Source organism: Uloborus diversus, chromosome 6 (genome assembly GCF_026930045.1).
Source record: "Uloborus diversus isolate 005 chromosome 6, Udiv.v.3.1, whole genome shotgun sequence".
In the NCBI taxonomy this organism is placed as follows: domain Eukaryota; kingdom Metazoa; phylum Arthropoda; class Arachnida; order Araneae; family Uloboridae; genus Uloborus; species Uloborus diversus.
In genome coordinates, this window is record NC_072736.1 from 116,524,648 (window position 1) to 116,550,202 (window position 25,555).

The following is a 25,555-nucleotide window of genomic DNA, read 5'->3' on the forward strand; positions in this document are numbered from 1 at the left end:
TGCTTGATGAGTGGTGTAATATTCCCCAAGATCACATTGATAATTTGACTCAGCATGCCTAGGTGTTGTACGGCCTGTATTGCATCGTCTGGGAGACATACTCCGTATTAACTAACCATCATACCAACCATGCTATACTGTTTTTTGTAAATAGGTTCTTTTTTGAAAATGATCCAGGAAGTAAAAATTGCAATTTTTTTCATTATGTTTAACATACAGCATCATTTTTGCTCTTTACATTTTGTTGAAATATAGACTTTACAAATAAGTCAAATTCGTTTTGCTTCTGTCTCTTTCTTTGCCTGAACTTCAGTATCCTTAATTTATGGACATGAGTGTAAAAAGTAAGAGCTTTGACTAGCTGAAAACCATAAAATCTAAGCATTAACTAAATCGCAAATATTAATAATGTCTCCAATTCGTTTTTAACCGATGAATCAAGCGCAAAACTCTCTTTAGAAAACAAAACAAGAGATAAACACAGAATACATTAGAAACGGTTTATGTTTTCGGAAAGGGAACTTTTCATTGATGATTTCTTAATCACACATTTGCCCATTTAACCTGAAAATGAATTTGATCCTCGATGATTAAGGGTTAACGACTAAATTGCACGCCAAAGATCTCTAGAGGTGATCGATTGCATATGCAAATCACAGACTTAAGACGAGGAGGGTTCGATGAAATGTCTGCTTTGTCTAATATAACGATATTTTGCTGGAAATATTGATTAAAACAAAATTGTAAGGCAAGTTGGAGCCATGTTCAATTCTTTGTAAGGAGGAAAATGGCTTAGTGACGCATTAGAATTTGAGGAACACACGTCAGAAACTGATTTCTCACATTTTCATTTTTATGTTTTCTTTTTTTAATACGTCGTAACCTACGAAATTTGGAAGCTATTTTGATAATTTTCATTCAAATTTACCTGTACTTTAATCTTTGATGTTTTACGTGTAAATTTTATTTCTGCTTTGCCAGAGCAGTTAGCAAAAGAAATGATTCGTTTGGTAGAGATATTTCCAAATACCACCCTTTTGGCGATTAATTTTTGGTGCCAAATTTGGTGAAAAACTGCTACATGTCATCAAGCTGGGTGCGTGACATTTTGATGCCGACAGATAATTGTTGTTATTCTTCAGTTATTTAGCTCTGGTTCAAATATTTAACTGACATTTTCAATATATTCTTTTTTTCTTAATTTATTTCTTTTTTTATCTGATTTGGAATTAACTACCTTTTTTTAAAATGTGTTTAGGGTTTTTTTTTTTTTTTCATTTACATAATTATTGGCTAAATTGAAAATCGTTGTGAAAAAGTAGGGGAAAAATTACTTTTTACAGATTTTGTGTTTTACATTAAAACATGTATACAGTATTATCTCATATTCTGTACAAGACAGAGACATCTTGAGCCAAAACTCCATGATGTATTAAATGAAAGGAGCGAATACAATTCAGGAGAAGAAAGAAACAATTCTTTAATTGCTGAACGTATTACTTTAAAACTAAACTGCTTTCATCCAAAGACTCGCATGCTTTTCTAATTATAACGAAACTTTTAAGTATTATTGAGAATGCAAAAAACATTTGGACTTTTACAGTGGCTCCCAAAAGTGTTTGCACACTTTGAAATTTTTTAGTAAAACCAAAATAACTCGAAACTGAATTCGAATATGAAGTCCAATATTTTTTCACATCATTCTTATGTCATTCAAAATACAACCCATTGGTTTTTTCAAAATATTGACGGATCTTCTTTTTGAAATGGGTCAGAAAACGAAGAGACAGAGAAATAACACGCCACAAAAGTCATCGTACACTCAAATATTTTCGAATAAATTCATGATTAAAATTATCATATACCGTTTTTTTAATAATTTTGCATTGTGTTGACCCTTATGAGTCATTTGACTTTAATTTTTTGTTTATTTATTCCTTAATATTGTGCTTATTACTGTAAAATGGCTGGTATTCGTAAAAAACCGCAAACACCATTCAAAATTTGATTCTTTTCCCACAGTACTGGTAAATTGGTTTGAAATGTCTTTATATTAGTTAGTTAATTTATTTGTTTGTATAGTAAAGTGCTTGATAAAAAGCTTTAAAGAAAGGAATCGGACCGAAAACAAGGTAAAAAAAGGTCAACCGGCAAAGTTGACAAAACGTGATCGGAGATTTAAAGTTAAAAAATTTATGAAAAGTACACACTTGAGTGCTTTAAAAGTTTCTGCAGCGTTAAATGAAACATTTTACATTTAATTTTCACCTAAAATTGTTCGCCAAGTTCTCTGATTAGCTGTATTAAATGGGACCTCTTCCCGCAGAAATTTTCTTGGTCGTGCGAAAAACAGAAAGCTTACGCTTTTCGTCGCAAAATCAACGATAAATAAGCTAAAAACGTTTTAGAATCACGTCTTACTTACAGATAAAAATGAATTTAACATTTTTGGTTAAATTGTTGTATAACTGTAAGTAGAAGAAAAAAAATAGGAACTTAATCTTAAGAACTTATTTGGATCAGTTAATCAGGACGGTGGAGGTGTTCTAGTGTGAGGGTGCATATCAGCATCAGGACTTGGTAGTTTGTAATTTTTGGATGAAATAATAAATCATGCTGTTCCTTTAAATATTTTAAAAACCAATTTTGAACTCTTAGCCAAAAATTTGGTTATTGGAAACAACTTTGTTTTCTATCAAGATAACGATAAGAAGCACACGGTTTACAACGTTTGCGTCTAGTGCCTCGAAAATTGTCCTAAAGTTTAGAAAATACCCCCTCAATCTCCAGATTTTAACTTAATGTAACGTATTTAGAGATATCTGGAGGCTAGATTACGAAAATAGGGCTTTAAAACGAAAATAGAGCTAGAAACAGTAAGACTCGAAGTGTGGTTGAACACTTACTCAGAAATTACGCCAAAAAAAGAAAGAAAAAGAATGAAATCTATTCCCAGACGTTTAAAAGGTGTTATGAATACTGTATAATATTCTACTAATTAATAATTTAATAAAAAGTTAGATTATTCAATAATAAATAGACATTTTATAAAGTGTACGAAGACTTTTGTGACATAGAATTTCCGGCACTTTTTGGTTTTTGATTTTTTAAAAAGTAAGTTTTAATATTTTTTAAAAACTTTTCATGTAGTTTTGGTAAAAATTGATCATAGATCTTATAATTAAATACCTATTCCGAAATATTAATTCAAACCAATGGATTGGGGCCTATTTCGTTGAAAGTCGTAGGTGTACGAAGATTTTTGGGAGCCACTGTATGTGTATTTGAAGCATGAACAGGGAAGCTCAAACGTATGCAAATGATTACAAATAGGAAATATCATTCTATTAAAAGTTTGAAATTGACATACTGTCATATTCTAACATATTAAACATAAGGTTTAAATTAGCTTTCAAACCGTCTTTCTTGTGATACCTGATAATCTCTAAAACGTGGATTTCCCCATTTTTTACTTTCTTCTATATCTTATATATATATATAGAAGAAATTACTTTCTTCTATATCTTATATACAGAAGAAAGTATTGGAATCGTGCAAATTTTCGAATTTCGGATTTTGATGGATTCGGACGTTTTGAGGTGTGCTGAGTCTATTTCGACCATTTTTGGAAAATGTCTGTGTGTGTCACGTATGTGTGTGACCAGTTTTTTGTGGCCGCTCTACAGCAAGAACTACCGCATAAAATCGAACGAAATTTGGTACACATATGTGCCCCTATGTGAACTTGTGCCCATTGGTTTTTGGCGCGAAGTAACTGGCGGAATCAAACAAAATTTGGTCCATATGCTGCCCCTAACAGGTACAGGTGCTGATTCATTTTTGGTGTCAATAGATCAAACGGGGGTTGAGCGATAGAATGTTTTTTTCGTCAATTGTGACTGCTGTATCTCAAGAAATAATGAACGGAATCAAACAAAAATTTATCGACAAGTAGCCCTTACAGAGTATAAAAGCTGATTCTATTTTGGTGTCAATAGCTGAAAAGGGGGTGGCGCGATCAAACGTTCTTTGTTTTCCATTATGGATGCCATATCTCAGAAAGTAATGCTACATTCTGGATGAAATTTGGAATAAATGTGAATCCGTATGTATGCAGGCGATTCTGGTGCCAATCGCTCCATGAGGGGCTGATTTTTTTTTTTTTTTTTTTTTGTGAATAAAAATAGCTTTATAATTGCAACAATAGGAAAGATAAATCATTATAATCTGTCGTCTGCGTAGTTCGCGTTACTTTAATTGTTGGAAAATGACAAGAAAATCGCGATGATTTAAACTTTTTAACTGTTGCCATCTTGTGTTTGTTAACAAATAAATGTTCGTAATTATTTTAAGCATGGCTTTTAAAATAATTTTCAACTTTCATTTTTACTTTCTTCTATATCTAATATATAGAAGAAAGTATTGGATTCGTGCAAATTTTCGAATTTCGAAGGATTCGAACGGTTTGAGGTGTGCTGAGTCCATTTCGACTATTTTTGGAAAATGTCTGTCTGTCTGTGTGTATGTGTGTGTGTATGTGTGTCACGTCTGTGTGTGACCAGTTTTTTGTGGCCGCTCTACAGCAAAAACTACCGCATGAAATCTAACGAAACTTGGTACACATATGTGCCCCTATGTGAACTTGTGCCCATTGGTTTTTGGCGCGAATTCCTCCAAGGGGGGTGGAGCAATGGGACGTTTTTTGAGTTACGCGTGATTGCTATTCCTCAGGAAGTAACTGGCAGAATCAAACAAAATTTGGTTCATATGTTGCCATTAACAGGAACAGGTGCTGATTCAATTTTGGTGTCAATAACTCAAACGGGGGTTGAGCTATAGAACGTTTTTTGTCGTCAATTGTGACTGCTGTATCTCAAGAAATAATGAACGGAATGAAAGAAAAATTTATCGGCAAGTAGCCCTTAGTAGGTATAAGAGCTGATTTTATTTTGGTGTCAACAGCTAAAAAGGGGGTAGCGCAATCGGCCGTTCTTTTTTTCCATTGTGAGTGCCCTATCTCAAGAAGTAATGCTACGTTCTGGTTGAAATTTGGAATATATGTGAATCCAGGCTTTAGTTCAATTTTGGCGCCAATCGCGCCAAGAGGTGCTGATTTATTTTTATTATCATTATTTTTCAGCGAATAAAAATAGTTTTATTAATGCAACAATAAGAAAGATAAATCGTAATAGATTGTCGTCTGCGTATTTCTCGTGATTTTAATTGTATGGAAATGATCGGAAATATTATCTCAATGATTTAAAATTTTTAACTGTTGCCATCTTATGTTTGTTAACAAAAAAAATATTTGTAATTAATTCAAGCAAGGCTTTTAAAATAACTTTCAATTTTCGCTCTTTGCTTTGCTTTTGCAATAATTCAGACATTGGGATGGTCGTCAAGTTTTTGCATGTGTAATTTCGTTTTTGTTGGGAATATTGCTTCCTCGTCAAGCATGGGGAGGGATCAGAAAAAAAAAGAAAAATATAGAAGAAAGTTTCGTGATGGCCACAACATACTAGTTTGCTTTGCTTTTGATATAAATCGGGAATCGGGATGTTCGTTAAGTTTTTGCGTGTGTAATTTTGTTTTTGTAGGGTATGTTGCTACCTCGTCAAGCCCGAGGAGGTATCATAATTATACGAAAGATATAGAAGGAAGTTTCGTGATGGCCGCAACATACTAGTTTACATCTGTCTCCATTTTTAGGTATTTGTTAAAATGTAATCTTCGAATCGACAAAGCGGTACCTCTAAGAATTCTTTATAAAAAGACGAAATCATAACAACAGTTGGGACACTGTCTTGTGCGATTCGCATTTTTAAGTTTTTAGTTAATATTAAGCGAATTTGTATTTTTAATACTTTTCAAAATTAGTCAAGTTTATGCAAAGTGAATAGGGCAAAGTGAAATTGTTCGTTTCGTTTACTCATTGAATCATTTACTAAATCACTTACGCATTCATTCATAATTATTTACATTCCTCCATTTAATACTTCATTTTATTTGCTCAATTAACTTGTTCAAAAATATTTTTCACAATCGATTAGAAAATATTTCATTCGAAAAAGATTTCATTTTTTACTTTGCCCTATGAAAAAAAAAACAGAAAAAAAATGATTTTTTTTTTGAATGCCCAATTTTACTGCCAAAAGTAAAAAATAATGATTGAATGCAAGTATTATTATAAAATACAATGTTCTTTTTTTAATGCTTTGTAACTTTGCAAAACAAATTTCCAATTTGTTCATTTTGAAAAACATCAGTCATCTAAACTATTTTACTTTGCCCCACTTTTCCCTACCTATGCAACATCTTAATTTAATTTAGTCAAGAAGAAATAAAGAAAGTTTTAAGTACCTGAATGTTACGTTTCTCTTTCGTGCAAAGCAGTCCTCGGTGTCGACCTTTGAAATCCTTGTGTTTAAATCTACAACAATAAAAAAACATAATCAATATTATTCACGTTTTATTTTGAAATATAACAGGTGTAAATCAATCTAAAGGATGAAACGAGCAAGTAATATTTTATTATTATTTACAGATAAAGTTTTAAAAAAATTAAGATATTTAGAATCTTCAAATTTTCCGTCAAAAACAGACTAAATACTTGCAACATACAAGCATGCTGTCAAAGCTGTTTCAGTCATACGTTGGACATACGTTTTCGTAATTATAGACTTCATTATATAATTCTAGTATTCTAATTTTTTTTACGAAGCATAATTACTTCGCATTTTTCAGAAAAATAATCGTAAAATAGGTTGTTAAAATAGTGAAGTGAGAAATTAGCTATTTCTACATTTTTTTTAATGAATGGATTTGAAATGTTAGGTGAAGAATTGCAAAAACTAGCAAGAGATAGTGCTGCGTTGCAGCGACTAAGTGACTAACCTTGCGAGTTAGTCGCTGCGTTGCAGCGACTAGCTCGCAAGGTTTTGCCTGATTTAAGCTGCCGTAGGTCGGAAGTTCTAATACCAGGGTTGTGCTCGGAGTTTGGAGGACGATGAGACGGTTATAGTCAAAATTTGTCCATCTTTCCCCAGAGACAATAGTTCTGTAGCTCAGAACTATTGTCTCTGGTGAAAGTTCTGGACTCAGATTCTGTAGTTCAGGCAAAAAGAACACCGACCTCTTGAGATTTAAACGATTCCATTTGTTAAAATGGGGAAGAAATGTTGCCGATAACGATAGTTGGGGCTGTACCAATCCTATAGTTTTTTTCCTCTTCAACCTAAATAAAAACAGGCTCGTAAAAGGTCAAAGATCTTCTACCAGAGTCTGACTAAAAAACGGTCTTGTGATGGGTTCTTTGAGGAATGAAGGGGTTCTAAAAAAACTTCGTTGCACTCCTTTTGGGAAAGAAGTTTAATACGGTCTCCTAAGAGCAGCTTTGAGGAACAAGAGGAGAATGAGAGAGTCAAACTCATTGTTCATATTCCCCACTTAGATCGAAAGTTTTTACAACGGTCTTGTGGTCTTTGTGGAAGGAGGAGATCTGGTGATTATCGTGTAAATTTGGATAGATTCCATCTAGATTAAATGTTCGTTTATGGTCTAGTAGATGCATCTTTGTGGGAAGCGGAGATAAAAAGTTCTTTGGAGTATATCTTCCACCTGATTCGGAACTTCTACTTTCGACGTGACATTGGCAGCTTTAAGGAACAAGGCTCTTATGAAACTTAAAACTCCACCGAGGGGTCTGGAAGCTCTATTTCTCTAGCAATCACGAGCAAGAAATCGAGCAAAACGTTCTCAGAAGTCCTCCTATATAGAATTACTTCTTTAAGAAGCTGAATACCTGAAGTCAGGAAATATGCTGTCTGGTCAAATGTCAAATAATTAAGTCCTACTGATGCAACTGGTCAGATGTTTTTTTAAATGTATCGACTGATGCTGAGATCCTTGATTCTGTACTTAAAATGTGCGCTATTATTGATGTGATTCAACTGAATATATCGACATTGATCATTTGTTGCAGCACAAACAAGCTTGAACTATACTTGTTTTTCATGCCGGTTAGTTATTTTGATCTTTGTAGGACGATTTTTAAATGCAAAAGGTTACTGCAAAAAGAGAACTAATGTCGAAAAAATAAATAAATAAATAAATAAAACAAGGTAAAATATGAATGCAACTTTTTTCATCATATTTTACCTGGCCACATCATGCATCTAATAACTATTAAATGCGCTTTATCACATAATCTGTGTGAAAAACAAACCATCCTTTATTTTGATACAGAATTAATCAAACACAAAGCTCGTGCAAAACATGTCCTCCAAAGAAAAAAGTGTCATTCAATGTACGCGCTCTTTTTTTTTTTTTTTTTGAAATCATGACTTGTCAAAGTGTTTCTTTTGTATAACTTGGACTCTCACAAAAACTCGGTGTTCAAAATTAAGTATGGCTAACGTAAACGAACGAAACACATTGAACTCTCTAGACATCAGTAAAATTATTCTACACTGAAAAAGGTCATATTATATATATATATAGAGAGAGAGAGAGGCGGACTGGCCAGTTCGGCTAGTCGGGGATCCCCGACTGGGCCAACGGTCGAGTGGGACACTTTAAGCAATTTTTTATTGAACTTAATACATTTAATTCACATCTAACATTTTTTAAAGCGTAATAATGGAAGAAAAAATGAAATTTGTTCACTCTATAGGAAAAAAGTGTTTGGAAGCAGGTTAATTTTTCTCCCATCCTTAGCCCAGGGGCCAAAGTAAATAGCCGAAGTCCACAGGTGCGAATGCTTTCCTCTCTTTGTCAGCTTTCTCTCTAGTTTTTAGAGCTCTGGGGTCCATGGCTCCCACATTGAGGAAACGGGAGGGGGACAGAGAAATTAGGGTCCGATGTGGCCTGCAAAAGGGCCCGGGACGAAAAAAGAGCTTTCTAAAATCTTATATTAGTACGTCTATTAACAACAATTGGCCTGCACCACTAAATAAAGCGGCCCCGGCCCTGCTATAAATATGTGGGCCATGCTTTGGGGTGTTGATACATGAGCAGCGGCATGCCCAAGGTTGGGGGGGGGGGGAACAAGGAAGATCTGTTGGTCCGGTTCCGAGCCTGAAGGGGGCCCGAGATTTTTTAAATGAGAGGTGAAATATACAGTAGGGACGTAGTGGTTAACAAAATGGTGGGGGGCCCGTAAAAGTCATTTGTGACGGGCCTCAAAAATTTCTGTACACGCCCCTGGCCTGATATTCACTGGTTGCGGCAGATTCAACTAAATTCTGTCAGTTGGCAATCGATTTCATTAGTCTAATGTAATTTATCGCTATACGAGTATTTTCATCTCAGAATCGCATCGGGAAAGTAAGTCTGGACTACGATAAACTCAATCTGAAACAGGACAAAATTTTAACTTAGAAGGGCGAGTTCCTGAACATAGCCGGATTTAGGCCTAAATTCCAGGGGGTAAGATTTTTTTTATCTTTATTTATTTTTTTGAGCAACATTAGTTGTAATCAGGGCCAGACTTAGACTTAAGGGGTCCCAGGGTTGCCAACCTTGCAGAAAGAATTTGAAGAGCATTTCAATAAAATTAACTAAAACCACTTATCTGGGTTTCTTTTAGAGCTTTAATAATTGTTTTAAGCACTACTATGAAAATAATTATATCTAAACTAATAAAAAAGCTTTGTACACAATTTCAATCTTTGAGTATAAGCATCTCTAATTTCCCATATTTACATGTTTGTTATGATGAAATAACAAAATTTAAGCTGGCTTTCGGCAGGGAAATGCGGAGCAAAAGAACTTCTTTGCGGAGCCGCGGAGTTTCGCCATTTTTGCGCAGCAACTCCGCAAAATGCGGAGCAGTTGGTAACCCTGGGTCCCTATGGTATTTCAGGGATGAAGTCCCTTTGTAGTCCTAAAGTCACGATAGTATTAAGTCTACAATTAAGGACTTTGATGCCCAAACTTTTCCTTTTTTAAAAATTCATTTTTACGTGCGGAGAATTGGTTGTTTCGATTAGACATCTGCTTTGTAGTAAATAATGTGAGAATGATTCGATCGGACCTTTCGATCGGACACTAATGTTATTTGTTGCTCTAACCAAAAATGAAGGAGTCTGGACTTACCTGGTTCTTGGTTTTTGCATCAAGGCCCAAGAAGGAAATTCTGTATTACAGATTTAAAATGGTCCGGGACACATTTTGAAAAAAAATGGTATTAAACAATTTAGAGTTTTGAAATTTTTTGCACTGATTCACCATCGGTTTGATTCGCAAAATCATAACATAAATATTTAAAAAAAAATATTTAAATTTTTTATTGTTTTCTAAAAAAATGGGGTTGTTTTAAATTGCTAAAACTCAAAATATTCTTGGTCAATTTTCATTTTTTTTTTCAAAAAACTATGCACAAATATCTAAGTTTTAATTTTTATTCGACGATTTAAAAAATATTAATTCAATAAAAATAGAAAATATTTGAAGAAAAATTTCGAAGCATTCAAAGATACTTTTAAAAAAAAATCATTTTTTGAAGTAATGGTTTTTTTTTTTTCAAATTCACCGTATAAAAATCAAAATAAACTGTTTGAAAAAGATATGCTCCAAATTTCATTACTTTATCTTTATCAGTTCTTGACTTATAGGAGTTTGAACGCGAAAAATCGGGAAAAATTGCATCATGGAGAGAATCGCGTTTTAAGTTTTAAAGTTAAATATAATATTAGTTAAAAGAGAATGCAACAAAAACAATTATATCTTTCGTTGTAATTAAGATAGAAACAAGATTCAAACGCCCTTTTAAGCAGAAAAAGACGGAGAATTTTTTTAAATTATAGAAAAAATGCAAAATTTGACACATTTTGTTTCTCGGACCCCTTTAAATATCGAAAAATTGCCAGACAAAGTCTTCGAACCTTAGGCATTCCCTTAAAGCCGCTAAAGATAGCTTAGAATTTCACTTATAGAAATTTTCATGGGAGAGCTTCGTAACCCTTTTATTTGCACTATAGCCAAAAATTCATTTCAGTTTCAGAAGAAAATACCCAGAGAGAACTAGTGTTTCCTCCAGACCAAAAAATGAGCATTGCGCTTTCAGATAAAAGGATAGAGAAGTTTTGTTGAATAAAAAAGGTGCTTTTACTTTTTGGTATACTAGGTACGTACAAAGTTCAAGTGTTTTCGATAGTAATTATTTTTAAAATATTAAAAAGCTTTTTGATGTTTAGTTTTAAAGGTAATGCAAAAAACGTTCAGATATATTCTAATCAGATTCTTGTTGATAAATGTTGAAACGAAAGAATGATGTTTCAAGGACAGGGGTCGAAGGTTAGCTTGAAAGCGAAAGGGCACGGTGCCCTTCTAAAAAATCTTGGGGGAAACATTTCTCTTTTCCTTTTAATGTTTCCAAACATATTATAAGATTATATTTTTAAAATTTCAATGTCGGAAAATTTCGAAGGAGAGTCGCCAGATTCCAATAGTAACAAAATGTAGTTTAAAGTTGGGTCAAGCGTACTTCAGTTTTTAAATACCTTCAATTGAGATCACTGACCCTAGTATTCTCTCAATTGTGACCAAAGTTAGTTTTGCGTTTTTTAATAGTTCAAACTCTAAACGTTTTTGTAGAGCTCTATGTTGCCCTATACTGTTCCAGTAATTTTACTAAGGGTAGCCTAAAATTGCATTTCTAAAACTTCCCATTTCGGAGAATTTCTGGGAAGAGCCCCCGACATTCTATTGTAAACAAAGATAGACTAAAATGGATTTCAATTTTGAAAAAAAAAAGGTTAAGAAAACAGAATTGTGGGGGATCCCCTTGTTTTCCCTCTCCTTTAACACTACCGAAAGTTGTAAAATTGCCTTTTTTGACATCAACTTAAAAAATATCGCTTGGAAAAGAACTAGAACCCCGTTTCCCGATTCTTTTCTTAGGCCTATATAGATCAACCAATTCAAAAAATTTCTTGGGGGGATTACCTGGTTCCTCATCCCTTTCCTCGTGTCCTTCCTATGTTGTCAGTATAGAAGCCTAAAGATGTGCCTTTTCAGGCTTATAACCATAAGTATCCTTTCAAGGCACATAAAAAATGTGTCAGTGTTAGCTATATTTTAAGTTACGCAATTTTATGTTTTAGAACTTTAAATCTTGATTTAGGAACTTAAAGTAAAATAGGAACTAGTTGTAGTTTAATGTCTTTGCTCGACTAATTTACAGAAGTGGACCAAATTATTTTTTTGCCGACTGAGCCAAAGTCAGCCAGTCCGCCGCCCCTGTACATATATATATATATATATATATATATATATATATATATATATATATATATATCTTTATACATAAAGGTCTAATCTCTGTCCGGATGTCCGGGGTAAACGTCAAAACCACTGGAGGGATTTTAACCATTTTTTCACCATAGATAGCTACATAATCGGGGAACAACTTAGGCTATAATTTGTTCCTTAAAAACATAGTTTTCAAAAGTTATGGTGGAAAACAGCAAATTTCATGTAATTTCCCCATTGAATGATTAAATATAAAATCCATTGTTGGGTAAATTCGTTGCCTAACAACAGGAATGTTAAAAGTAATCACAATGTAAAATTTGAATCAAGGCCTCTCTGGAGCAAGCATGACATTTATTGCTTTCTTAGGAGTTGCATCCTTATCTTCTTACTAATATTATATATGCGAAAGTTTGTCTGTATGGATGTATGGATGTCTTACTAATATTATATATGCGAAAGTTTGTCTGTATGGATGTATGGATGTTTGTTACTCTTTCACGCAAAAACTACTGAACGGATTTTGATGAAACTTTACAATAATATAGCTTATGCATCAGAATAACACATAGGGTAGTTTTCGTCCCGTTATGGGGGGCAAAACCCCCTTAGAGGGGCAATAAAACACAATTTTTTTATAAATTCTCTAATATTGGGATGAAAAAATACTTGCACATATTTACATTATATGTCCATCGAAAGCTCTGATTTTTCTGCTGAAGATGGCACCTGTTCGAAATTTCTAAGTAGAATAAAAAACGAGTTATGAGCTTTTTAGATCCATGTTCGAAGGCTTTCCTCAACTCAATACAGTATTTAGTGTATCATCTCAACTCCCTGTCGATAGCGACAATTGTTGTATTGTTGACTTTCTTTGCTTTTCGTGATTGTTCAAGGCTTTTCTCAAGTCAAATCTTGAAGTAAGATTTTTGCACAAGATTGGCAAATAATACATGATTTGGCTGATGATTTTCCATTTAAACGGAACTTTAATGTAATTAATGGTTTTTATTATTATTTATGCTGATTGAACACTTACTCATTATCCAAACAACCTGCAGATCGCCAAAATTTTTGCAGAAAGATTTCCGTAGCTGATGCATTTGGCAGTTTTTTCAACGTTGCTGTTTTTGAAGCCGAAGACTACGTCATAATGTTTCTCAGCTTTCACCATGTAAACAAAATATCGCCAATCAAAGAATTTTCAAAAGACTTTTTTTACTGTGTTAAATAATCCTGCAACTAAATTAGGCAAATCCATAAACAGCACAAAAACTTGCATTAATTTTCCTTTTTGCACCATTTCAAACAATCACCAAATTTTATTACTTATTTTGGTAACATTTCGGATGAAACTGTTTAGCGCCATTTTATGGTGACCAAAAATATCTCAGCATCTGGCGACGATATCTCTGTAACAAAAATTAATATCATATCGTTTTACAAAGTAAGGAAAGAATGGGGGAGCATTATCGAAGGTACCCCGAAACGACTTTCGCAAATTCGGTAAAATCGCACCAAGAGCCACAATGATTGAAATTTCCCGAAATAACTAAAGCAAGTATAAGGGGATTACGAGCGCAGCTACTTTTTTTTAATCACTTAGTACTTCATTGGCCATACAGAGAAGGTTTAAGACTCCATGTTAAAAAAAAAGTATCACCAGATTAATCTTTTTAAACATGAGAAGATTAATTTCATGTTTTTTAAATTTGTATATGCTTAAATATAGTGCTTTCGGTTCTAAATCAATACTACTTTGTTCTTTATACTTATTGCTATTTTAGTTTTATGGGTAAGGAAGAAACTCGATTTTTAATCACGTCAAAAAGATGTGTTTTAAATTCTTTCACTTAAAACAGAAAACAAAAGCAAGTAACGATTTTTTCTAATAATTATTACTGACCCAGGCAACGCCGGGTATTTTTGCTAGTATATATATATATATATATATATATATATATATATATATATATATATATATCCTGTAAACCACGCGACAAGTGCCAAACATTCTTCAAAAAAAAAACACCTCGTATTTACAAGAAAGTACCATTTTGACTTAAATATTTTTTGCTTAATATTGTAACTGATCCGGTGCGACTTAAAACTTTCTTGAAAGGACGACACAGTTCTTGATTAAGAATACAGGAAATTTATTTACACTATGTACAGGGAAGATCGTCAACAACTGCCAAATTAATCATCAGCAATTAAGCAAATATCACACAACACCGTAAACTCAACCGTTACACACGTATTTACTTCCAAATACGAAAAACAACACAGCGAAATGCCTCGCAATAAACAGAGCTAATACACTCTCAGTAAAAATGTTCAATCGAAACTCAACTTTTTATCATGCATAACGGCTTTTATACACACCGAAAAGAGAGCTCTCAAATATTCCACAAGATTCCAAATGCTTCTCGAAAATCGTAGACCGTTATCTTATTTTATTCACAAATTTTATCAATGAAAAAAAAAAGAAATAGGGGAATCGTATACTTCAGCCGAATGTATAGGGGTTGTATATTCATTACGGGAAACTATTTACAGGTTACGTTATTACTGTTTACTGAATTCGCAATAATATCTTATTAGATTTAAAGAGTCCCGTTTTAATTTTAATATGCGCATAGGAATGCCATACGATATCCATTACGCGAAGTGTAAAGGGTTAACAATTGTTGACGATAAACTATACAATTTCTACTCCAGATTCTTGAATGGATTCAAGAGCTCTCAGTTTTTGTGAGGGTTATGGGACTTTTCCGGAGTACCACTAGTGTTCTGCTGAAGAAGCCTCACCTGCTCATATTTCGGTTGGTTTTCGCATTTACAAAGGATGAGCAGCTTTGCAACCCGCGATTGTTTTTTTACTCTTTGGAGGTATTTGTATTCACGAGGTTTGCCTAGCTTAGCTAGGCAATTCCGAGATAAATTTTTAAAAAATGTTTTAAAACTTATTTTCATTGGCAAATTATTCGAAGATAACAAATACTTGTTCTTAAAGATGAACTTTTTTTCTTTAACATTAAAGCAAAACTTTTAACAGCATTTTTGACTTTTACTACTTAACAAAAATAATGTATGGGTTTGTATGGAAAAGAAAAATAGCTAAGATAATTTAGCTTCTTAAAAATGAAAAAGTTGAAAAATTGTTTGGAAAATAACAGGAAATAAAGAACAATGAATTTAAAATAAAACTTGCACAGAAACATTTATTTTTTGACATTAAATTTTTACTTCGAAAAACATGTTATTTTTCAAGAGAACTTTTTTTCATAATGCATATGGAAATAAAATACGATTGTATTGAAATATTTTCTATTCGTTTATAAAAAAATGTTTTGATTAAATGAATGAGTAAATAAAAGGATGAATGTAAAATGAAAAAATAACGAAACAATAAATGAATAATAAAATAACTTGACAATATATACTTGAATGTTAAAATTGAATAAATGTTCCATATGAGACATTAACTTGATACAATTTATTCCCTTTTTAATATTTTCTCAGAAAATTAAATTTAACCAAAAATTTAGTTTGGGCACATTTGGATAGTTTTGGACATAAGGTTTTTGGAGAGGACGGTGAAAACCATGATTTTTACCGTTGGTTTTATCGTTGCGTCTGAAACCCTGCCAACCCTGCTTTCAAGCTTTCTATCGCTGAATCTTTGATGACCTTTAAACAGAATTAATTCTATTAGCAGGCAGAGAATGTCCGAAGCATGCGAGTTGTCTCTCATTGCAGTTAATTGACGAGCGGAAATTAACCACTATGGTTTTAGTTAGATTTGGAATGCACTGAAACAGAGTACAATGTGTTCGCAACCCCATTTCCAATAGTAAGAAACTAGTTTGGTGTTTGGTACTGTTAAAAACTTGAACTGATAAACTCTTCATAAAACTTCTTATATAGTAGGGGAATGTGGGGCAAAGTGAAATGGTTAAGATGACTGAGTTTTCCAAAATAAACAAATAAGAAATTTGTTTTGAAAAATACGATACACAAGGAAAGAACATTGTTTTTTATAGTAAAACTTGCGATGAAATTATATTTTTTATTTTTGGCAATAAATTTGAGTCTTTAAAAATAAGTGGAAAATTTTCACTTTTTTTTCATTGGGGTAAAGTGAAAAATAAAATATTTTTCAAATGAAATATTTTCTATTCAATTATAAAACATATTTTTGATCAAAAGAGTCAGTAAATAAAAGGTTAAATGAATAAATGAAAAGATAAAACAAACGAACAATTAAATGAATAAATCAATTAATATATACAGAAAAATTAAAGAATAATAAGGAATGAATGAATAAGAAAATAAGTGAATGAATGAATAAATAAGTGAATTATTAAATGATATAAAGTAAATTAATTAATAAATGAAAATGTAAGTGATGTATGTTAAATGATTGTGTGGGTAAATGAAATAAAACATTTCACTTTGCCCCGTATGCACTTGACTAATTGTAGAATTTATTTAAATCACAAATAAACTTAATATTAACTAAATTAATGCTGCATTGAATATTAGGACGCGTCAATTATTATTTAAAATATTAATAAAAAGAACGTTAATATTTTACATTAACAAAAATAATTTTTGACTTATAACAAAATATTACAATATGAGTATCAATTTTTTTTAAATTGCCTGTATTACCAAATGCTTTAACTTTCGCGGTACATTTTTCCTGACTGGAATTGACTACATTTAGTACTATATACTTAAAATAATACCAGATAGGTGGAGCTAAAAGCAGAGTAAATATTTCACCATTTCACTTTACCCCGCTATTTCACTTTGCCCCACGTTCCCCTACTTTGTATCCCTTTACATTTGGATTGAAAATGAATTATATAATAGTTTTTTATAACAAATGAGTTGTTAATGTGAAAGATCTACGCAAAAATATTTTCTGTCAGAGGATCATTGTCTTTATCCATGCAAAACCAACAAATAAATTATATTTTTCAACTACACACCAAGCAACAAAAAAAAAAATAATAATAATAATAATAATTCATTTTTCCCCCCAACTTGATAAATTATTCTTCTCCGCAATGAATAAATGAACAAAAATAAAAATCCATATAAAATGATATGTTCAACATTTTGATTTTAAACAGTAGTGAAATAAGCACATTCTGCTTTTTTTTTTTTCAAAAGATCATCGCAGTAAAGTTCAAGACTGTAAACTATGTCAATCGTTCTTAAAAAGCGTGCTAGTTATATTTGCAAGCGTATTTCATTTTTCATTATTATTATTATTGTTATTATTATTTTGAAATTATCAAAGTATAAGACGGCACGTTGCGGAACATTACGCGCTAAAGTCCAGCGGGAAAAAAATAAAAACTAAATCAATTACTTTACGATTGCTATTACCTGGGAATAATATAAAAAACTTTTTAAAGTATCAAGCAAAATGCTAACTTGATACTATACCACTTTTTGGGGATTAAAACATAAAAGATTGGAACTGAAAGCCGCTGGATTCAGTGCAACCACTGCCATGCAGCTTGTTAGTCGGCTAAAAAAAATTTTTAAAAAAATGGCAGGGCAGAATAGAATGAAATCACTACGACCCTGAGAGTTAAACCTGCCTTAGCTTTTATACTACTTTTGCGCCTCATGTCATGGCAAGTAAGATCGAGAAGCAGTAAGGTGTCACGAACGAACAGAAGAGCACACACGGTAGTTTTTTACAAGGGTGTACCACAAGTCTATATGTAACAGGGTTTCTGTTACCCTGAAAAATTAAAGTACGTTGCTACTTTATTTCTACATAAAAAAAAGGCAAAAAGATTCACTGGATAGGGGTAAAAAATTACAGGAATTGGTCGACCTGGCAATCCTTGCTGAATAGGCTTTATCATGCTCAGGGTTGCTCCCAGTCACCAAAGAAGGCAGGCTTTCGTTGAATGTCAGTAATAATTCGTTACATAGCTAATTTTCAAGGGATGTAGATTACCTTTTAATTGGCTTTAGAGTTCAAAGTTTAAAAGTACCGTGCAAAAGATGAGGTTGGAACTTATTGCCATTTCAGAAGAATGACAGGTTTTCGAAGTAAAAAAAAACAAAATTTTTATATTCTTCATTGCTATTGAAAAATGAATGCAAATGTCATGCCATGATACGCAAAAACTAACTACAAAAGTTCTTACACTTTTAAAAACACACACACTGTGCACACATACAATTTTAAACCATTGTTAGCTGTTGTATTTCCCGCAAAAGGTGTTACTGACAGCGAGTGTAAAGAGGTGTAAGTCACAAAATTCTGTGCTTCATATTTCGGTGAATATTTGTCATACTAATATCAAACTTTATGGGTTGGAATTATTTTCCAATGAAGATTATTTTCCTAAATATAAGTTAAGAGACCTATGGCCCGAAAAAAAGCTAAATTCTGTATTTAAACTCATGCTTTCCTTTGCTTCCAACTTTCAATATGATAACTGCATCTAGTTTTGAACATTTTTGCAATTAGAAGTGTGCATCCAGGAATTATGGTTGCAAAAATAAAGGTCTTTCAGGTTAAACGGAAAAATCCCTGAATATTTATTTGTCATATAAATTCAGACATTCACTTCAAAAGCGAATATATATAGGGTGGTTATAAAATAACGTGAGATGTTCAGAGACCTCTAGCGAGTGAAGTATTGGATGAAACATCGCCAAATTTCAAGGACGTGCATAGCAGACCACGGGATTTTGATTTCTGAAATAAAAACATATAGTACGAAAAATCGCCACCAGGGGAAATTTTGGCGTTAAAAAGGTGTATTACTATTAGTATTGAAGGATTAATTGCTAAGTGACAAAATATGAGTTAATTTTATTCACAAAATATGATTTTTACCTACAAATTAGGTTCAATATGACCAACATCAAAATTTCCCAGGTACTGCTTACAATGCACATTTTTTTACACACATCCGGAGGGGGGGGATCTCCTACCTGTTTAGTAATTCGAATGTTCAAAATTGAGATATCGGGAACATGTCGTAGATACCCCACACCGTGAAGAAATCCCTATGGCCAAACGTCACAAGGCGGATATTTGGGCGATAACGGTGGCCATACCGTAGAAAATGCATGAATAATAAAATTGTTATCAAAGAAATGTTCCTGCTATACACTTAGTACCTAAACCCTGCGTGGGGAGGGGGTGCACCATCCTACATAAATATTATCCAAGAAAGAAATCCTTTCTGCCGCGACGAAATTTCATCGTGACGACTTACGGTATTGACTCGTGTCACAAATTGACATTCTGTGTTGATTTTATTGATTCTCATTTGTAAGCAACAAACATTTGAAGAAGAAACTTGATGTGTGCTGCATTTTTGGCATTTAATTCTTTAGTATTCGCTATTAATACACTTTTGCAGCGCCCTTGTTGGTGACTTTTCCCCTGTTAGTGACTTTTGGTACTATCTTTTTACTTCCTTTTACAAAAAAGGGAGCATTGTAATCGCGAAAAAAATTTCACTCAAAAATCGGCCTTAATTTCCATTTTTCTCACCCCCGAATGAATGTTGAGTTTTTTTTTTTTTTCGACCCGACCACACGTGGATATATGCGTAGGAACCTACAAACACCTGAAATATCCATTTTGACGACCCCCGAATTTATTACCACGAATTTTCTCGTGACGTCCGTATGTACGTGCTTATGTGTGTATTTATCTCGTATAATTCCAAAACGGTATATCCTAGAAAGTTGAAATTCGGTACGTAGACTTCTAGTGGGGCCTAGTTGTGTACCTTTTCTTTTGGTTGCATTCGGATGTTCCTAACGAGGTCTTTTGCCCCTTTGTGGGTGGAAATCATTGTTAGTTTTAATGCAAACTCAAGTGGTGTTATAATTTGTCGGACATTTAGCGATATATCGCCAGTCTTTTGGTCACTTTAGCGACAAATTTGGCGATTTTTTTTTTTTAATTTTAAATTTGGATTGAATTTGGCCACTGTTGGTGATATTTAGAGAGTAAACAATTGAATCACATTAAAACCACAATAATAAGGAAATGACATTAAATTGGAATAAACGAAAGTCATGTGATGCACACATTTTGTATTGTAGAAATTGACATCCTATGGTCTGCTATGCACGCCCATAAAATTTGGAAATGTTTCGTCCAATACTTCACTTGCTACAGGGCTCTGAACACCTCACGTTATTCTATAACCACCCTGTAAATATATATTAAAGTTAGCCATAATTAATAAAGTTTTAACCCAGCACTATTTTAAAAAATGGTAATAACTAGCTAAGAAACAAATGTGGTTAAAAAAAGCTGCAGAGTGACATGCCTCGACGACGCAAAAAAAAAAAATCAGTTCCAGACGTAAATATGGAGTAGTTAATGCTGAGGAAGTATTTTTATTGAAAACTTCTGTAACGGTGAAATAAAATTGCTCGAAACTCGCTTTCCATTTCGACTTATCACTTTCTTTCAAACGTAGTGAAGCACTTCAAAGAAATAATTTTCGTTTTCTAAAATAAAACGCTCTAAATATTTCGGAGGGAAAGAAATAAGAGTCTAATTATTGCTATTCAGAATGATAGTCACGTTTACGCTTTTAAGTTGCATATATTTTAGATACTTCTTTTCACTCGCTATTTGTAAAGAAAGCACGAGCTACCATCGTTCCTAGATATGACTACCTTGCTCGTTAATTAGTTGGGAATAGTATTTTCTTTTTTCCAAAGCAATGTTAATTTTTCTTTTTAGTTATATCAAATATTTTTTCCATTAATACATTTAATATTACAAAGCACATGCTATTAACCTTTTCTTTTTTTTTTTTTTGCCTGTGAAAATTTTGAAAAATAATAACGATGATTCGTTTGCATTTTTTTTTTTTTAATTACTCACTCAAAACATTTTATATTTTTTCTTTAAAGGGAACATTTAGCTAGAAGAACTGTTAAACAACGTTATAGATATTTTGTTTTTCATCTCCTTTAGTTGGGGACCTTCGAAGACAGGCAGAAGTTTCGTCTTCCAAGCTGAAGGTAGTGAGTTCGATTCTCGCCGATGCCGAGTGTTTTTATTTTTCTTCCATTCTGTTGTAAATCTTTCCTGTGTGTTTCTGGATGCAAAGCGCTTTGTTCGCAGTCCTTTATGTATATGAAACTCTTTAGCTTCTAAATAAATCTTTACTAATAATGAAGGTGAAAGTCTGTCTGTATATCTGTCCTGATCTCTGTGACGCGCATAGCGCCTAGACCGTTCGGCCGATTTTCATGAAATTTGGCACAGAATTGGTTTGTAGCATGGGGATGTGCACCTAGAAGCAATTTTTCGAAAATTCGATTTTGTTATCTTTCTATTCCACTTTTAGAACATTTTCCCGAGCGAAATTATCAAAGATGGACGAGTAAATTACCAAGTTATCATAACGTGGGACCGTGACATGGGCAAGCCAATTGGCGAGAAATTCATCCTACATTATTTGTAAATATACAGGCGAACCAAAAGACCTTTCAATTTTCTACTACGGGCAAAGCCGTGCGGGAGCCACTAGTAAATAAATAAAAATAAATCTGTTTTTATTTCATAAACGATTGTCAAAGTAAGGGTTTTTTTACAAGTTTATTGTGAAACTATAACTGAGGTACTGATTTGGAATGGGAGCTTGGCAAGAATATGTTAGACGTCCTCCAGTAACCATTATTGTACACGGGGAGATCTTCGACCGGCAAGCATCGAACTCAGGACCCTCCAGTTTTCGATTCCGGCACCTAATTGATCAGGCCACCGAGACGTTCTAAGTCAAATCATCCAGCCACACCATCAAAACATGATCTGACACCCAAGATTTGCAGATCTTATTAAAACTTGGTTAGATTCTTCTATACACAGATGTAAAAATAATTGTATTTTTTTACCTTAATGTATCAATAATTGCTTTCTAAATGGCAATATTTTAAAGCTTTTTCGAAAACTTGTCGTTTAGCAAAAAATGTATGTCCAGCAACCGTACACACATCTACGCTTTTCACTACAAAAGATTTATTTTTCGAGATCCATTGTTTTTTTTCTGTTTATGCATTTCGATTATTATTGCATTGTACATTTAAATTTATAATTGGATTTAAGATTTTAAGCCATTAAAATAGTTAAAACAATCTTTAAACGTGACTTGTGCACAGAAAGTTTGAATAGCATTTTTAGTCCTCCAAAACTCAATATATTCTAAAAAAACGAGATTTAAAATTAAATTAACTTATCCAATAACAAAAAGTTCCGTTCAGAACTAACCGAGCCTACAACTTTCCCGTATACTAATATCGACGTTCTAGTGTCTGCTCAATATTCTCAAATTTAGCTAAAATCGCAAATTATTTCAAAAGTAACTTTTTAATATTTTAAAATGATTTCTTAAAATAAAATATGCCTCTCTCATCAAAGAAACAGATGAGTAAAAGATAAATAAACGAACAAGTAAAGGAGAAGCACCTATTAAACAAACAAGCTAATATATTTTTTCCCATTCAAAAAAAAGCTCATTATTTCAAAAAAAAAAGTAAAATAAACTGTTGCCATAAATGAATAAATGCATTTTCAAAATAAATAAAACGGCAATAAAATGTCATCTTAAAAAAAATAGTTTCCTTTATAAAAAAAAATCGTCTGCGCATATCTTTATGTAAAAACATAAAGGTATGTAAAAACATTAAACTATACATACCTTTATGTTTTTACATAAAGGTATGTAAAAACATAAAGGTTTATGTAAAACATAAAAACAAAACACAAAATTTCTCCGCCAAACACTGAATACATAAATTAAAACTTAAGCATGAAAATGAAAGCAACTCATATCAACAATAACACTGTGGGACAAAATTTTACTCTTTTTCTATAACATTGAGAAAAATAGCTGATTTATGTCAAGTTGGGCCTGCTAAACATAAATGTATAATTCTTAATTCTTGTAACACATACCATTTTAATGTTATGACGAATAAAATTCCCAAAAATGGCTACAAACTAAAATTTTTGAATCTAATCTAAACATGTTTATCTACTTATATTTTGAAGCTTAATGCAAATATAGTGATAATATACACTTATACATTCACTACAGGGAGAAATAGCACAGGTTTTATCATTGAGTAAAAAAATAAGACACATGTTATGAAAGAAAACAGTGAAAAAATAACGTCTTCAATTAGAAACCAACAGTAATCTTCCAGCATTTTTGTATTCCATTTTCCTTGCTAACGTTCTTCTATGCATTTATATCTTGATCAAAGTGTTCACCTTGCTCATCACTCACCATTGCAAGATTAGGAGGAGAAAAAATCAAAGTGTGGATGCAAGAAATGCATCTATCTTCAAAGAGATTCTGCACAGCATCGTTTAAAATATTTGCAACAAGCTTTTCACTAAAAATTTGGCATCTTTAGTTTTATTCTGACTGACTAAAAATCATCGAGCTACTTCCTTTATAGAACACCAAGTCGTTAATTCATTACAGGTGAGATTTTCATCAAAGTCAACGTTCTCCATAAGCGTTGTTATTTGTCGGCCGACAAATATGCCTTCTTTTAATTTAGCATCTTTCAATTCGAGGGGAAAAAACTTTTTAAATACAGAAATCCTTTGCAATTTTTATCGTTGGGTTTGACAAAATTTTGTCAAACCGAGTTTTATATGTAAGGGTGGAAAAACCATTTCCTTGCGGAATAAGAGGCAAATTTAAAAAATACAGCCATTTTAGAAACTTAGAGCAATTCTAATCGAAATAAAATATTCTATTAAACAATAACTGTTGCAGATGATATTGTTCACAATCTATACTAATAGGCTGTTTATAATTCTTATTATTGAAATGTATATCGAATTAAATTCTTTTTATAACGCTATAAGCGAATGTGCATGACAATGCAATAGAGACTATAACTAAGAAACGTGACGTGTTAGATACACGTCACGTTATTTGGCAATTTTAGTTACAATTAAATAAGTAACACAAAACACGTGACAGAATTCATGTTAGAAAATTCGTGTCACTCAGTGTAATTATTTCACAGTAAAAACCATGACTGTGGAATTGAAGTCAGAGTCAAGCTTATTTTGGGGTAAAAGAGTCAGAGTCGGAAGCCGAAGGTTTTTAATTCAAAAAGTCGGAGTCGGAATCGGTCACTTCCCCCGCAACTCATCCAAAGTTTGCGGAGTCTGATTCGATTTATTTTGGGATAAAAGAGTCGGAGTGGAGGTCAAAGACTTTAAAATTCAGAGTCAGAGTCGGTCATTTGCCATTCGAGTCTAAATTTTTGTCAAAACTACAAAGGCAGAGCCGGAGTTATGGAGTACTAAGCCTGTCTAATTTTCGGGTACAGGAGTCGTCTGAGTCGACTGCCCTAAAACTATTGGAGTCGGGAGTTGATCAAGAGATATTTCCAAAAAAAATTTGTTTGAAGTAAATCTGCCTAAATTCAGGATCTATATTGACTTTTAGTTTTCCCGTAGAAGCTAATGTTAATGGATTTGAACTGTTCAAAATTGAACGAAAAGTTGTTCAAATCAAAAACATATTTTTCTAATGCTCTTCTTTTAAGATTTTTCCTACAAAGTTCGTTTGAAGCGAATTCGCCTCTATAAGTGCGGGATTGATATTTGCCTTGAGTTTCCCCGTAGGCGCTAATGTTAAGTTTTTTTCAACTAATTGAAACTGAACAAAAAAATTTTCCAATCAAAACTTGAACAATGGGAATGATGTGTCCTTGCCGAGATCTTTCAAACAAAAAAAAGTTGTTCAAATCGGACATTTCATTCAAAAGGTATTAGAGGGGGACAGACAGACATTTTCCCCCGTCTCGATATCCAACTTTATTACCTACTTTTATTTATTTATGACTTTTTTTTTTGTTTTTCACAATATTTTTTAAGATTCATTGCGCCTTTTTTCATGCTGTTTTCTTTTTTCTAGGTTATGAATATACTCTTTGTTAAAAGCTTATTCAAGAGAACTCACTTAAACTATGCTGCTTCCCTCAAAACAGGAGGTAAGTGACTAAATGAGTTTTCTTAAAGGTTATCAAAAATTTAGTTAATGTAATAAAGAAAAAAGTGAAACTTAAATTAAAAAGAATGCTTATTGCACGACAAAACAAAATCTATGCAAAACCTCTCTTAACGGACGCTCCCAAGCAGTTAACATCCCTTCAAGTACCAGTCCCTTTCTATTGGTTTTTCCATATTATTCATTTTGAACAAAGAACAGTTGTTTTAACAAAAAAAGTGCTACACCAAAATTCTAAACCG